The sequence below is a fragment of the Callospermophilus lateralis genome, chromosome 8, assembly GCF_048772815.1.
Source record: "Callospermophilus lateralis isolate mCalLat2 chromosome 8, mCalLat2.hap1, whole genome shotgun sequence".
Classification (NCBI taxonomy): Eukaryota; Metazoa; Chordata; class Mammalia; order Rodentia; family Sciuridae; genus Callospermophilus; species Callospermophilus lateralis.
Window position 1 is genome coordinate 7,185,087 of NC_135312.1, and position 17,023 is coordinate 7,202,109.

Consider the following 17,023-nt stretch of genomic DNA (forward strand, 5'->3'; position numbering starts at 1 on the left):
GCAGCCTTAGATATCAGGTGATAGCAAACTGTAGAGTTCACTTATTCTCTGTATAATCAACCTAATCACTGCTCATTAGACCAAAGATACATATTTTAAACTGTGTCTTGCTTCACTGCCAAAGAATTGAAAAAAAGAAGGATGACAGATTTCCCAAGCCCTGTGCAACAATAAAAAATACATTCGAAAAGGGAGTTAGTTCCCAGGTCTGCTAAACACATGCCCCGAATCCTCCACCCCAGAGAAAAAATAATTTCCATTTAAAAGGTGTTTTGACATTGATTAGTTGAGACGAAAGTCCCACATAACTCAACTGCTTGAAAATAAAGTCATAGCTAATGGCTCTTCCTGGATTCAGCCACAGAAATGTTGAACAGCATCTAGAGAAACATCTGTCTTTTCATATGTATGAACAGTTTTTATTATAAATCCTATAGGATTCTTGAGCTTCATTATGAAAGAAAATCTGTATGATCATTTTAAAGACCATCTGCTCTGGGTTTAGGATCATCACCTAGCTGGGCTTCCTGGTGCTCTGTGTCCAAAAGGAAATAAATATGCTGTGAAATTCATACCCTGGCTTGCCCTGCCCCCCATCTTGATGAATAATGTAGATGACTTTCTTTTCCCTCCATTGAAATGAGGTGCAGGAAGAGCTGAAACTTTCCCACTTCATTTGGATGATTCTCATCACTTTGAAGTTACGATACCTTGGAGCTAGGAACAATTTTTGGAGATCTAAAGCTCTGGCTATCAACACTGGGAAATTTATTTTTATCAGCTTTTTTATTCCTATTTGATATATTATTGGGCTCTTAAAAATATCATTTGAATACCAGGCAAAAGAATATTTATCGAGCTGTCAGCACCTTGTGATTAATACAAATGTGGCTCAGGAAAAAAAAAAAAAAACACAGAAAACACAGTTGGTATTATTTGAGTTTTGAAACCACAGGGACATCAAAGTCTTTCTTGATGTTGCTACAAAATGTTACCAAAGCAATTACATTTTACATTCTGTCTTCTAAGAGTAACATGATATGGAAAATTTTGCAACTTTATAAGATGAAAAGATGCCACTGGAGAAACTTTTGTTATTGAAAACTTAGGACTATCAAAGTGGATTTGAAGTGACCTCTTCATCTATATAGAAAAAGTTTCAGATAAAGTAATAAAGGAGAAACTAGTTCCCCCATACATCCTAATTAAAACCCTGTCTCCAATTAATTCATCAATGCTACAAATGCCATTTTCCTGCCAAGTTTTTATAAGCATTCAAACACCTTTTCAAGGCGAAACAAGAAACACAGCACTTTCTTATGGCTCAGAGACCCACTCCACTTTTTTCTCGTGCACTATCTTCTATTTTTTTTTCCCTTCAGTGGGACTAACCCCAATTCCTTTAAGATGTAAACTCATGCTAGTACAAATAGGATGTATTCTAATTGGGGGTATTACTAGTCCAGCTACAGAATCAATTAAGTGAACATAGCAATTAATGGATGCTATTTGTCTACTAAAACCTTTCTACCTGAAAACTGGTCCCTAATAAAGTATAAAGAATATATAAACTTTATCTCTTGCCTTAAGTAGGTTAAAAATCTTGTATTATGGGGCTACAGCTATAGCTCAGTGGCAGAGCACTTACCTAGCATGTGTGAGGCACTGGGTTTGAGGTTTAGCACCACATAAAAATAAATAAATAAATAAATAATGCTGTCCATCTACAACTACAAAGAATTATATTTAAAAATTTTTATTGTAGTATAAATGGTCTTACATAAGCAAAGTGATTTATTATAAGAACTTTGGCTCTCAAACCAGGTATGATGGCACAGGTACTATAATCCCAGCTACTTAGGAGGCCAATGCTGGAGGATTACAAGTTTGAGGCCAGCCTGGGCAATTTATTGAGACACTCAGCAATTGAATAAAATATAAAAAGTAATGGAGATGTAGCTCAGTGGTAAAGCAGTACTAGGAAAATAAAAGTTTATTAGAATGAGTATTCTAGGATGTATGTAATCAAAATTTGGGATGTACCTTTGGGTTCATTTGAGTTCCATGAGTATGTTATGGGCCATGTCTCCTATTTTATGACTAACAATCAGAATAGATGGCCAATTTACTGTATTTTTCAACCTGTAAATCCATAGCCAGATCCAGACTATCATCTTGTCTTAGCTTCTCTTGTTGCATATTAATTTGACTTTCAACAGTGACTATATATAAGAAAAAGCAGAGAAAAAGGAAGAGGAGGAGGAGGAATTTCAATCAATCAAAGTTAGACATGTCAGACATGGACAGATCCTCTCGTTCAAATTCTGTAAGCCTTCACAATGGCTGAAATAACCACATCTTTAATCGTGGTGGAGAGAACACAGCAATCACTATGTGCAGAGAATTCTGGCAATTGTGACTGGGCTTCTATATATGACCTATGTGACTGGGATGAATTCTAAATTTCATCAGCTCTGTAAGCTTGCCAAGCCACTTTCCCTCATCGAAGCATAAATTATGCTTTTACCAAATTGGATTAATAATTCATGTTCTGCTTATCCCATAGATGTGTTAAGAAGTAAATATTTGTCAAAAGATGAAATGCTAAATGCTAAATGAGTGAGGGGCAGACTCTTTGGTGTTGCGTAGCCAGTCGTGGAGGATTGGATCCTAACTCCTTGAGTGGATGCATTTTTCTTCAGCAACTTATTGGAAGTTAGGGAAGCTTGGGTTCTAGTCTTTCCTAGATGACAACTCAGATCTGGAATCTTTATTTCCCCTGGTTCAGACAGACAGAATGAGTATGGTCTGAATTTTCTTCTCCTATTTTCTTGAAATGTATCAGGAAGTAATATTTCAGCAAGAAGAACTCCAGGTGTGTCCTTAGAAATTAAAAACCTGGATGGCAGTTCCAAGCCTGCCATTTCGAGTCATGACATGACTTCTCCTTGCCTTCTGAGTTTCCTCATCAAATGGACAATTGTCCCTCCTGTGCCTGTTCTATAGTGATGTGGTGGTCTAAAAGAATTAAACAGTGACAGGATTGATGTCATACTCCACATAATTTGGTTAAATTTCAAAGGTTCTTTATGGGAAACTTGAAATAACTTAAAAGAAAATGGTTCTATATTCTATACTTTGCCTCTGGTATTTTGGCTAGCTGACTTCCTTGGGACTTCCATTCCTGTCCCCTGTGAATAGATATGAGGCTGAGTCTCCATCATGTCCAATGAGTACAAATCCCTTAAAATATGGGTTGCTTTGTGGATGAGTGATTGCCTCCAGGAGAAGTATACTTTACTGAGAAAATGAGTTTGATATATCAGTTGAGCTTCTTGGGAGGAGAAGAGCATCTAGACAAAAGTGTTTCACAGGAGCACATGGATGGACGAAGACTCAAAGATCAGAGACAAAACATTGGGCTGTTCTGGGACAATGGACACTCATTTCATGAAAAGAGTCAGAATAATGGTGACTTCTGGGGAAAAAGAAAAATGGAATTGGGGAAACACTCAAGGAGTCCTCTGAAGAATTTACCCACTGTTTCTTGAAACAGGTAATACTACTACCCGTGATGCTGGTGTTCAGATTATAATAATTTGTAATCTGCCTGTGCATGGATTGCATATTTTTGAATGCACATTTCACAATATTTAGTGCCACAGTCTGGCTGGGCACAATTCAGGAGCCACTTGTCAAAAGAAACTAACTTTATTTTTAGAAGCACACACACCAAACAGAACAGCTCCTCAGGAAAAACCCTCAGAGCTCAACTGCCACCACCGGCTTCCCACCAGCCACTCCCCCCAAACCACCAGCCTCTCCACCTCCCACAATCCTCCTGCTCTTGAGGCCGATTGGCTGGGTCGCGTGGGCGGAGCCAAAAAAGTCCCCCAATGAGCAGCTCCATGGCCTGAGAGGGCAGGGAAACAGCCCAATGAGCATCACCACAGAGGAGCCAATCAGCTAGATGTTGCTGGGGCCGCTGTGAGCCAATCATCAGCCGGCAGTCTGAAAGTTTGCTGGGGCCCCTTCGGCTGTGGCTCTCAACAATTTAGTAATTAAATTTATAAATGATTTTTAAAAGGATAGGGTGAAATATTTTTAATTTAGGATATAAAGTAGAATTCCTGGGAACCAGTTACCTACTAAAGCGATAATCTGATTCTAATAATGTTCGAAGCTGCCTAAAAATGCAACACAGACCACTTTCAGGTCGGTTTGATTGATTATCATATTTATGTTGGCAGAAACAGGCACATAAAATAGAAGAGTTAATTGGGTAACGATTTATAAGCGCTAACTAAATAACAATTCCTAATAAATTTGTTTCAGTAAATAGCTACTAATGTGATAACATAAAATTTATTAATCCTGCTTTAGTTTACTACAGTGACATTGGGTTGACATTTAGGGTTCACTCACACCAGATTGAGAGACAACTTCTGAGTTTCATGCTGGCAGTGGACAATCTGGCCATCTTTTATCCAGTGAGCTACCGACAACACAGATGTCCCATGGCCACACCATATTAAGCGGTAGAACTCTGATCCATAACCCCTGCAGCAACCAACCTTGGAAACCAAACTAAAAACTCTATAGTCATTCTCTCCCTGATCCCCCACCAAATAAAACAAAACAAACAAACAAGGTAAGGGGGTGAGTGACGGGCAGTTTCCCTAATTTTTGTTTCTACTTCCTACGTAGGACCAATCATAGACAGGCAAATATATTTCCCAAATCAATCTCACTGGTCAGTCGGCTTCTAGAGGACAGCAGGCCTCTCCTCCCCAGGCAGAGCCTACCTGAAGTCATCCAGTTTATTCACTATAGAGCTTCCTTTATCTGTCAGCCTGTATACCTGTGTCACACACAAGGGACACTGGGTGACTCCTTGTGATAGTGAATTCTGAGAAAATTACCTCTGTTTGCTCTCATTTGGGATGTCTTTATTTATTTCCTCACTAGCTATTGTTCCACCCAATATTCATGAAAAACAACAGCTATAATTACATTTGTAAGCTTCTCTCTGTCAGTACTAGTTGTAAAACTGTAACATTGATGAGAAAATTATGTTTAATTATGTTTCACTCCTATACTTGGCTACTGAGCAAGCATTATCCAAGATTACTACACATGCAGTGTGTCAAGAGGGAAAATAACATGGAGTTAAGGGGGAAGAAAAGTAAACTTGAATGCATAAATATGTATGTGCACACACATGGTATAAATGAAACAATTCAAAAATAAACATGGAAAAATAAGTCATGGTAGGTTTTCATGGCAGCTGAATTGTGGATGGCATTTTGTGTTTTTCATTCTTGCTCTATTTGAAAAATTGATTTGAAGAATCAAGGAACAACTTTTGCCTAGAGAGATGGAACAGTCCTTCTGGGTTAAGTACTCTGAAGAGCCCACAAGTCTTTCCTAATGGTGACTTTCCAATCATCCTCCAAAAATGCATTGCCCCCTGTAAAATGTTATTATGGGTGATGTTTATCATAAATAAACTTTTTGAAACAAATAATTTTGGCTATGTATATGCAAAACATGCACTAGCTGAAATCTCCTGATTTTGGAATTGAAAGTGCAGGTGTGCTTCCTAATGTGACAAAGTGCATCCTATGACCTGCCACTTCTACTGAAATAGATGATCCAGAAAGGAGCAAGGAAATAAAACTGATATGCAGGAACACATCTCCTCTGATGGAAACAGATTATGTTGACATGAGTTGTGAAGATGATAAGAAATCAGGTAAAACGCCTGTGAGGTCCATCACATTCAATCCACATGGTCACATCTTCCGATGGGGTCAGGGTTCAGGAAATGGACCTGAAGGGCTGTGTGATGCTGAACCTAACAAAGGGTGGCCCCTCTCCTCTGGGTTTTTTGCTTCTTTCTCTAAAGTAGGAGTTTGAGATGCGATGGGCTCTCTTCCAGAACAGCTCTAGATATTGCTCTAGATAGCATATACTTTCTCTCTGGCCATGTATCGTGCATTTAATCCTCAATTGTATTGTTATATTAGTAGGAGAAGAGAATCATCAAATCAGGGGAAAAATCTTAGAAATTTGGGAGCTGAGAAAAGAGGAAAAAAAGCTAATTTGTCTGTTACAGTTCATTTCACATGTAGAGGGAGCTAAGAGGGAAAAAGTGTATCTCAGAAGGTAATTACATATTGTCTGCAATCAGTCCAACACACTGGGGAGAGAAAAGCTACTTGTATTACACTTAGAATTAGGGGCTTCACATTGTAGCTTGAATTATCCTCTGTCACAGCAGATGGAGAAACATTTACAAAGCTCTAGCTTTCTGCAGGAGTTTCAAACTCAATTCTGTCCTCCCTCCAAACCTCTATGTCCCCATCACCGAGAGTGTCTGTTCTCAACCACAATTTAGACTGTTGTCAGATATTTCTATCAATCAGTCAGGAAGCATGATTGGATTCATTCACCACTACTGATATTCAATTAGCCAAAGGAATCAAGCAATTAATTTGAAATACATAACTCAGTGAGGGTGTAGGTGGGGACTGCACTCCCATCTGCTGACATTATGCAGTTCTTGTGACAGAGTTAAATTCAGTGTGTTAATACATGAGCTTAACGAGGGGGATATTCTGATGGTCGTGTGACCTGCGTGGGTGTCAGCATATACTGCAGTGAAAATCACCTGCTATCAGCCTTTTGACTTATGCCCTCACCCAGGCCTCTCGGTTCCTTGTGGTCCTCATGAGAATAGTAGTCTTTCATTGCTACTTCCAAATGCTCATGTTGGGGCTTCGGGGTTTTCTTTGACTTCCCCATTGTATAGGTGAGGACTCTCAATTTTGATGATGGAAATACAGCTCAAACATATTTTTGAAAAGAATGAGTATCTTAGTGTCTAACTTGAACTATGGCTCTGAATTAGCAGGCTCTATGGGTTCCAGTAATGTCATCTAGTATTTGTGCTGCTTTTCCCCTCTCTTGACTCTGATTTTCACTGGGTTGACTTTATTCTGAGGCTGCTCTCCTTTTGGAAAATATGACTGGAGGTGGTTCTGAAGTTAATTCATTTCTTACATTTTGCATAGAAAAAAGCAGATCGTCATTCTAGTAGTTTCAGAAATTCTATGACAGTCTCCACTGGCTGTGCCAGGGCACATCCTACCACTCAGCCTCACTCAACACAATGGAATGCTCTGATTGGTCAACCTGAATGCTGTCCCTCCCACTCTCTGTTCAGATAATTAGAGGACTTAGTTCTGTGCAAAAGATGATGATCAAAGAGATAGTGACATTAGGGATATCCATATTCCTCCCAAATGAATTGACAATTCATGTGAGTTTTGCACTTTATTTCTTACAATATTTCCTCCTTCAAATTCCACTGCCATTACCTCACTTCAGACTGCCCTTGTGTCTTAACTGATCCATCTTCATAGCTTTTTACCTGGTTCTAGCAACAGTCCCCTGGGCAACTCCCTCTCAGTTCCCCTCCACACACATTACCTTTGAGATACACCAGTCATGCATAATTTCCCATGATCACCATGGTCCTTGATGTTTCATATCTTTTATAGACTGTTCAGCACCTTTCGTCCTTGTGAATGTGTGAAAGCTACTCCTTATACATCAACAGAGATGAGCACAGGACTATCTTACATCCCATCCCATGGACTCTTCTTGGTCTTTGCAACTGTAACATCAAGAAAAAACCCACGTCCTTCACTTAGAATCTGTAGGACTTGTGATTCACTTATAATTAACAGAATGGACAAAGGAGGTGCTCTAATATTCCCCCATCTAGGAAATAAAAGATGCTGCAGCTTTCTTCTTGTTAGCTGGAATCTTTGCCATTGGAGCCCTGTGCTACTACATGAAGGCCCACAAGTAAGTCTCAAATGACCTTCAGTAACAGCTGCCTGCCAACTGCCCCAGAAGATGATTCCATGGGATTTCTGGCTCCAATCCCCAACTTACACCCAACTCAGCTGGCAAGTCTTGTCAGCTGAGGCTGCAGATAGCAGGAAGCAGAGATGAAACTTCTTCTTTCTCCCTGACACACTGCTTCTTTACCCGTAGGATCTGCGAACATAATGAAATGGTCATTTGACGCTAAGTTTTCTGGGTGGTTTTTTAGGCAACAATATGTGGTTCGTATTTTTGTCACTCTCTTCCTCATCCCTGTGCTTGGAAACATCAATTTTTCTATGCAAAATTCTATATAAATAGTCCATGTGTTTTTCTAGTTTATGGGTACCTCAATGTCCTGAGCTCTGTGTGAGTTACATGAAGGCAGAGATCATGTCTAACTCAAGTCTGCTGTCCTGATGACCAGTTCATAGGCAGCAAGTGGTCATTTGTTGAATTAATAAATGAAGAATTGATTGAATGAATGAGTAAGGTAGCAGGGGAGAGTCCTTTCTATGAGGCGCTCAGGACATTGTATTTGGGCATCCCAAAATAGATGAACTATGACTATCTGTGGAAAAGAAAACTGTTTGAGGTCATCAAACAGTTATTGATCGCTAAATATAAATTATGGATCTATAGTTTCAGGATTGGAAATCAATGACAAAAATTATTTATCAGAACAAATATCTGTGATCTGAATGCAGAAACTAGAGAAGTAAATATGGAAGGAAGGGAAGATCATGCAGCATAGAGGAATTAGAACAGAACTGGGGATCAAGTTATGAGCGCTGCACTCAGGGGGGACATTGAGAACTGGGACAACTTGGATGCCCATCAGGGTGGCTCCCAGCTGAGCTAGGAATTTCTTATTCTATGACCCCAAGACGTCCTCAGCATTCTCACCCAAGGCCCCAATCCTGGACCTTGGGCTGGAGCCAAGCCTACACACCAAAGCCGCGTTGTTCCAGCTGGGCTTAGAGAATAAACAAAGGGCAAGAAACAAAGGAGGGTGGTCTACCTTATTCAGCTTTCTCACTTGCTCAGATTTCATTCTCCATTGGGACTGAGACTATTTTCCTTCTTTATTTTATTTCCTCCTTGGCTCATGGCCCTGGGAAATGTTAAAGTTTCTTTATATAATTGTACTTTATTCCATTGTTGTATTTCTGCCAGGGAGAGAAATGTGAGGTGGCATCCAGGAAACGGCTAAAAGAAGAAGAGGATCTGCAGCATGGAGTGGCCGTTTCCTGTATCACCCTGAACTGGCAATGACTTTAGGGCCACCCAATCCAAGGTCCAAAGGTGAAGGCAGGACCAATAAGAAGGGCAAATCTGTGTTTCCATCAGAGGGCATCCATGTCCACTACACAGATGAGTCAACATGCATTTGGGTCCCTGAAGTCCAGACATTATTATTTTTTAATTAATTCAGAAATCTTGAAAGTGGGCCATTTGACCCTGTTAGCTCCACTGGCCATACAGTATAGCTGGTATGTTCCTCCATGTGGCATCTGCCCATTGATTGTGACCCTAGTTCTCATGGTTAGAGAAAAGAGTTCAGATTACCTCCCACGTTGTACTTCTCTTTCCCCACCTTTCTCTCCTTCTCATTAAGCACACTTCAGTTTCTCTCATTTGGAATACTTTCCAGACTCCTGTTTTATTGTTCATAGTCTTTTGCTGTACTTAGGTTTGGGTTATGTTTCTCATCATTTGAGAAACATAAGGGCTCAAGGGCTTCTTCTTCCAGACAGTCTTTTCTGATTAGGAAAGAGGGTATATTAATTCAAGTCCACCACTGCACTTAACAACTCACTCAGGCTCTGTGTTAATTACCCTTTCTCCTCCATGTCCTGAGGAAGAACTGAGTTAGGACCAAATATCTTAATTATTGTATGTGTACGATGCTTGGGCTTATGGTAACACCCATTCAGATGAGAAGAACCACCATGTTTTCATTTCTTCAAGAGCAAGAAATTCTTTAATTCTTCAGAAGCATCCTGGGAGGCCAGTTATCAGAAGCCAAAGCTCAGGGAATTTAAATAATAAGCTGAGCATCAATCCTTCTGTCTGCAAGTCTACCACACACTGGTTTAGAAACAACAAAAAAGAACAAAGCCTGCTGGAATCCTAATTTTGGCTTTTTATTGAAAGACTCAGATGTGTTGTGGTTTTCTCTTCAGGTCTTTTATCTACTTTTGGCAACCCTTGACTGACAATCGGATTCAACCTACAAATTTACCTGATATTCTTAACTAACCTGCTGATAATATATCATTGACAACAATGATTGAAAGCACTAAATCAAAAAGTCAACCAAGCCACTCACAGGTTTGTGTATGTTGAAATCAAATTCTTCTTGTATGAGGCCTAAGAGTCCATAAAAATATATAATTTTATATTCATTTCCCTGACTGGAGAGACATTTTGACTAAAACATCACCATCATCCTCATCTCAACATTTTTCCTGATTTTCATTAAGGCCTAATTCTATACCAGGCACTGGGCTAAGCAGTGTGCATTTGCCTCGTCATTTGGTTCATTTGCATAGATGTTTCTAGCAAGCCTGCTTTATGGCAGAGAGAGATCATTCTTAGAACAATTCAAAACAATGCCAGGATAAGCACTGTAAAGTGTCTAGATTAGGATTTTCATAGAGGTAGTTCAGTCTCCAGAAGGAACAGTCAAAACAAGTAAGCCTCTTAAATTTGATCCATTTAACTACCTTGTTATAATTTAATACATCTTAAAAATTATGCTTGCTTTCCTTATTTTCTAAGGAATTTTGTATTCATTATTCCAATGGATTCTCATCCCAGGTGTTGAGCTGGGCAGGGCAAGCAGGGAGAAAAGATGGAGACCAAAGAGGGTCATTTGGAGACTAAGAGGCAGAACTATCACTCGCAGCTCGCTTTCCTGAGTCTGACTCATCCCGAGGCTCATTCACTGGACAGCATGGCTTGAATAGGAAGCATCTGCATCTAAGTACCCTGGTGGTCACTCCAAGGACATGCTCCCTCACTCTCCAGAACCATCCTGTACTTTCCCTGTTTTATTTTATTTAGAAAGAATATGTGTCATTTTAATGCCCACTTTCCACTGCATTTGGATAAAAGCAGATTTACTCTGAAAAGAAACAGCACAGAACTGCTGCCTGGGAGAGTTTCAGTCACCACACTCACACTAATAGAGGGCTCAAGCCTCCAGGACCTCAGTACACCCACTTGTGGATGCTGTGAGCTCAGTGGGCAGCCTTTGACTCTCCTACTAAATGGAAAGGCAGTAGGTATTTGATTGACCTCTTAAGTCATCAACATCAAGATATAAAGTGATAGATGGCATTAAGTGTATATTGTGTGTGAATAGAAGTTATGTGTGAAACTCTGAAATGGTGTCCTTAATAATCATAAATTGCAGAGCACAAGCAAAGTACCCTAATTATATATTAGTTTTCCAAAAGCGATATATATGTCTATTTGAATTTATGACATATATTGGATTATAAATATATGTGTGTACATATATATGCATAGGTATATATATATATAGAGAGAGAGTACTGAAAATGTTGAAATTAGATCATGTTTTTATAAAGAAAAATAGGTAGAAAGTAGAATAATTTCCCATAAGTTGTAAAAAATACAAAATCATGGTTAAATTTTGAGGTTCAGAGAACAAAGTGCTGAGGATATTTCTGTTCCCTGAGAGGATGTAAAAATACATTTATGTGTATTTGACATAGCTATGGGACAAGATATCTCTTCAAAAAGATGATCACATTTAAGTCTCATTACAAATCTATGAAATAGATTGTATTAGCCCGTTGTATGGATGAAGAAATTCAAACTCAGGGGTTAAATTTAAGATCTGCTGACTCTGCTGTTTTATGTGGCGTGGAAGTCACTTGATTTTCTTAAAATTAAGACAATGGATCAAAAGCACACATAATACATTTTAAAAACTTAAAAATTTGCAGAAATAATAGCTATGTTTAATATAGCTATGTTTAAAATAGGTATTTTAAAAAATACACAATGTTGTATACGCCACTGCAGGTGTATTCAGTACGTATGAGTGGCCATCAAATCTGAAGAAGGGTTGATCCTGTCCCCTCCAGATCTTCAATGGGAGGCTCCCAAAGGACATGTTTGCAATCCTTGGGATACATTTCATACAATTTGGAAGTCACTAAATGTATCTAAGAGTCTTGTGTTTTCAAGGGGTTAGCATGTGATCCAGAAACCTTAAATGTCTTATCCAAGTCTGGACCACATCCTGAGCCTGCTGAACTTCATCTATTTCATGTAAACCAGATTCACTTAGGATGGGGATTTTCTGGGCCAGTGCCCAGCACACAGTGGGAACTTGATACGGACTCACTGGACAAATGAAGCTCTGTGAAGTACCTCACGCCTGACAGCACTCAATCAATACTAATTTAATTCATTTCTCACCCTGTGAGAGTCAGTCACTTTATGTTCTAGAGGAGAGTCTTGACTCCGGTGATGTTCAGGCCTTACTTAAGACCTCTGAGCTCTGAAGTGGCCAAACTGGAATACAAGAAGTTCTAAATCTCAATCGAGTAAACTTCAGAAATCAACTGTCTCTTCTCCAAAGCTATGGGGAGGGAGAAACAAACTGTGTAGAAAATTTGATATGAGCGTCTCCTCTGTAAAAGAATCATAATCTGCCAAGCATGCTGGGTGGGCTGGTGCAGGCCCCAAACCCCAGCTATTTGGCAGTCTGGGGCTGGAGTCTCATAAATTTGTGACCAGTCTGGGCAACTGAGATGCTATCTCATAAATAAATGAATAAACAAATAAATAAGTTCTGGATATGAACTAAGAGGGAAGAAAAAGTGTGGGGCGAATCCTATGAAAATAGAAAAGAAATAAGTAGAAGGGAGGGAAGAGATTGAGGGGGAGAGAGGAGGGATGGGAAATGAGACAGTGGAATGAAGCTGGCCAAACTAACCTACGTGCATATGGAGGTACACCACAGTGAATTTTACCTTTACCCATGTATACATAATGCACTATTAAAGATTACAGGGAGGGAGAGGAGGAGGGAAAGGGCCAGTACTGGGGATTGAATTGGAGCAAGCTATATTCCATGTTTGTATTACTATGTCAAAATGAATCTCAAAGCCAGGCACAGGGACGCCTGCCTGTGATCCCAGCACTCAGGAGGTTGAGGCAGGAGGATAGCAAGCTCAAAGCCAGCCTCAGCAACTTGGCAAGTCACTTAGCAACTCAGTGAGATCCTGTCTCTAGATAACAAAATATTAAAACAAGGGCTGGGGATATGACTCAGAGGTTAAGCACCCCTGAGTTTAATCCCTGGTACAAAAAAAAAAAAAGAAGCTTAATATTATATGTATCTATAATGTACTAATAAGAATATGATGATGATGATGATAACCATAACAAAAAGGCTTGAGGTATTGTGTGATCATTTAACATGTACAGGGCCCTGGTTCTAACAGCAGTACTATCAAAAAAAAAAAAAAAAAGAAAGAAAGAAAGAAAAACCATAATTTACCACTAAAATTTGAGTATTTCCTGCTTACACAGTTGCTGTTAATGAATGTGAAGCAAGCAAGCCACCCAAAGTGGTAGGGGATTATCTCCAAACATCAAACCCGTGCACTACCACCCTGAGATGAGGTTTGGTGAGGTTGCTGCACTTGTCTCCTCAGCTCTTTTGACTAGAGGCCTCTTTCTCTCAAGGAAAGAATGCTGGAGCATTGGTTCAATACCTGCATCTGCTTCTAATAGGAGGTACGTCTTTAGGAGGTACAAACGGGTACTCTAGGAGATTTAATTTCCTCATTCTGAAACTGAGAATAAAAATATGTCCCCTCACGGGCTTATTTTGTGATAAGCAACAAGGATGAGTGCTGTGAAAACAGTCAGATGGTTTGCAATGTGTATCAGTCCATTTTTGTTAGTATAAGAAAATATTTGAGGTAGACTATTTTGTAAAGAAATGAGGTTCATTTGGGTCACAGTTTTGAGTATGAAAGTTTTAAGGCTGGACTGTCTATTGGCTGAACCCTTGGTGAGGGTTCCCAAACTTTTATATGAATCATATTTTCCTATTTTTCTGGCATATAGTGAGATGATGAGTGGAAGAAAATCACATGGGCAGACAAGAGAACTGAGAGACTGAGGTCCCACAATCTCTTTTGAGTGCACCCCGCCATTGACTTAAGGATCTTCCAGTGGGCCCTTCCTCCTAAAGATTTCACCACCCTTTACATTGCCATCTTGGGGACCAAGCTTCCAACTCACATACCTTTGTGGGACCCTTTCCACCATATCCAAACTATTTCAGAGTGGAACCCATTTCTCCTACTCATGAACCATTGATCTTGTTGGGGTACAGGACTAAGTAGGGGTATGATGTTACAGGATAGCATGACTGATAGAGTTAATCCAGGGTGAGTATATACAACCAAGTCACCTCCAGAAGTCTTGGCTGTGGATATTTTTTGAAAGATCTCTTGAACCCTTATTACCAGAATATGTTTGAAGCCACATCTAGGACACTCAGAGTGGACATTTGTAGCTCAAAAACTGTGGTTATAAGTTATTATAGTTTGAATCTGAGGTGTCCCCCAAAAACTCACATGTGGGACAATGTAAGAAGGTTCGGAGGAGGAATGATTGGGTTGTAAGGGTCTTAACCCAATCGGTGATTTAATCCCCTGATAGGGATTAACTGAAGTCATAGAGTGTGGCTGGAGGAGTCTGGAATTGGGGCATGGCTATTGGGTATATATTTTGTATCTCAAGAGTGGAGACTGACTCTCTCTCTCGCTCTCTCTCTCTCTCTCTCTCTCTCTCCCTCTCTCTCTCTGCTTTCTTATGAGGTGAGCTGCTTCCCTCTGCCACACTCTTCCACCATGATGTTCAGCTTCAGGAAATGGGGCCAGCCTTCTATGGACTAAGACCTCTGAAACTGTGAACCCTCAAATAAACTTTCCTTGTCTATAATTATGCAGGTCAGGTCCTTGAGTCACAGCATTTAAAAAGCTGACTAAAACATAAGCCCTCGTCCATTCCGTCTTTGCTCATTAGGACTAGGTCTAATCTTGTTGCTTTTGCAAGATGTCAGGGGACACCCAGCTCACTTGAACCACTGTCCTGCCTGTTGCCCTAAGGTGTTCCCAAGAGAGTGCAACAAAGAATGCTCATTGGACTGTACATCTGAGCTCATTGGACTGTACTTCCTGAGCCCACCTCAGCTCTGAGTCCCAGAGCTTCTCTGGCTTGGGGTGCTGACTTATGCAATGCAAACACTACAGGTGGCCCTTTCTGTCTTCAACGAAGGGTCTTATTTTCATTCTAAAATGGGTAACTCTGAACCTTTCACTAAGGACAAACTCTGCATTTTATTTTGATTTTTCTTGTTTGTTTATTTCATAGTCAAATGAGATTGGAAAATATGAATGAGAATTTTCCTTTGAAATATGAATGCATAATAATTTTTAAGGTCCTGAGAAATTCTGCAATATTTCCCAAACTTATATGAATCATATTTTCCTGTTTTTCTGGCACAATTTTTGCATATTTTAAAGATACATAAAGTAATGTATATTTTTGATGTATGCATACTTAGGAAAAGAATAAGCATTCAGATTCATGTTGTGGAGAATTTGGAAAGGACTTGACTAGGGACAGAAGGGCTTTAGCTTCCTTTGCAGATTACAATGGCTGTTTCCTGACATTGGATGTTTGCACTTCAAGAGTGTCCTGCATAAGAGTTGCACTTTTGTTTTTAATTTTAACAAGTGTCCTGTGAAAATCCTCTTTATGGCCCAGGTACTTCTCCTGGTTCTGACTTGGGGTTCCTACAAGTTTGTTTGGGGGTAATCCAGTGAGAACAAGTGCCTACATCTCACCATCAAAGCACCTCTGTGCAAGTTCTGGGAAGAGAGGGCCAGCAGAATCCACTGTCTTGGGTGAAGACACAGCCAGGTGCTGAATGTCACTGATGCTTGCAGCAGGCAGTGCTCCAAGAGTCTAATCAGCTCCTCCTCCTCTTCTTTGCCCTCTTCCAGGAAATAGGCAGGACCCTGAGGAGTTGGACCAGCCACAGCTTCTCATCACACCACGAGCAGCTGCAGGGCAGAAAATCTAGGATTAAATTGGGTCTGTTCTTTTATGGATTTGACTTTTTAGGAAAATCATGGAGAATATTATATTATCCCTACCTCTCCGTAGAACTCTCTCTCTCTGAGAAATGCTGCGCTGGCGACCAAACACAGTTTGTACCAACAGCTAATTATGTCCCCTTCCTCTGAAACCACCACAGCCTCCTGCACTTACCACATGAAATGCACACCAGCGCTCCACGGCACTCTGGAGTCAGGACCACAAGGACCAAGCAACATCCAGCAAAGGGAAATCTGTCCCTGTACTCCACCCCAATCTCCATGTCACATTCCCTTTACAGAAACTGACTTTAATGCCTGTGACCTCTCCAGTTGCCACTTACTGTATGTCAGTGTTTCAGGACCAGTTCTCTAAAGGGCCAATAACACCTTCAACTTATGTGCGGAGAATGTGCAGCTCTAAGATCTTCATCAGTTTCAGCAAATTCCTACCTGAGCAAATGGCAGAAGCAAGCATGAGGATTTGATCCCAGGTGAACACTCTCCCTATTCTCACTTCAAGTCTCAAAGTTAGGGATGAGTTAAGGACAGTGAAGGAAAGGGACAAAAAGTGAATCACATCCCATAGTAATCCACTTGATGTCAAGAGCTATACTGGGCAGCAACTGTGTTCTTCAACCTGTGGGCCTTGCCCAGAGGATAACTGTAACACAGAACACACTTCTGTGGCTGCAGGTGAAGAACTTGAATTTTCTTCACTTCTCCTCCATCTCTTCATCCAAAACTTGATTGATGGATGGTTTATGAGGTTAATAGTTTATAAAAAGAGAAAGTCACATGGTGGGAGGCCTCCATAGGTAGGTGGAGATGAAGTTCCCAAACAGAAGTGAAGAGACTGACCAGGAGTCAGAAGGAGGAGGCAGCATAGATTGTCCATCCATTGGCTCAGGGAGCGTACACCCGTGTGTATCTCTTCCCAGCCCGGTGAATGCAAGTCCAGAATC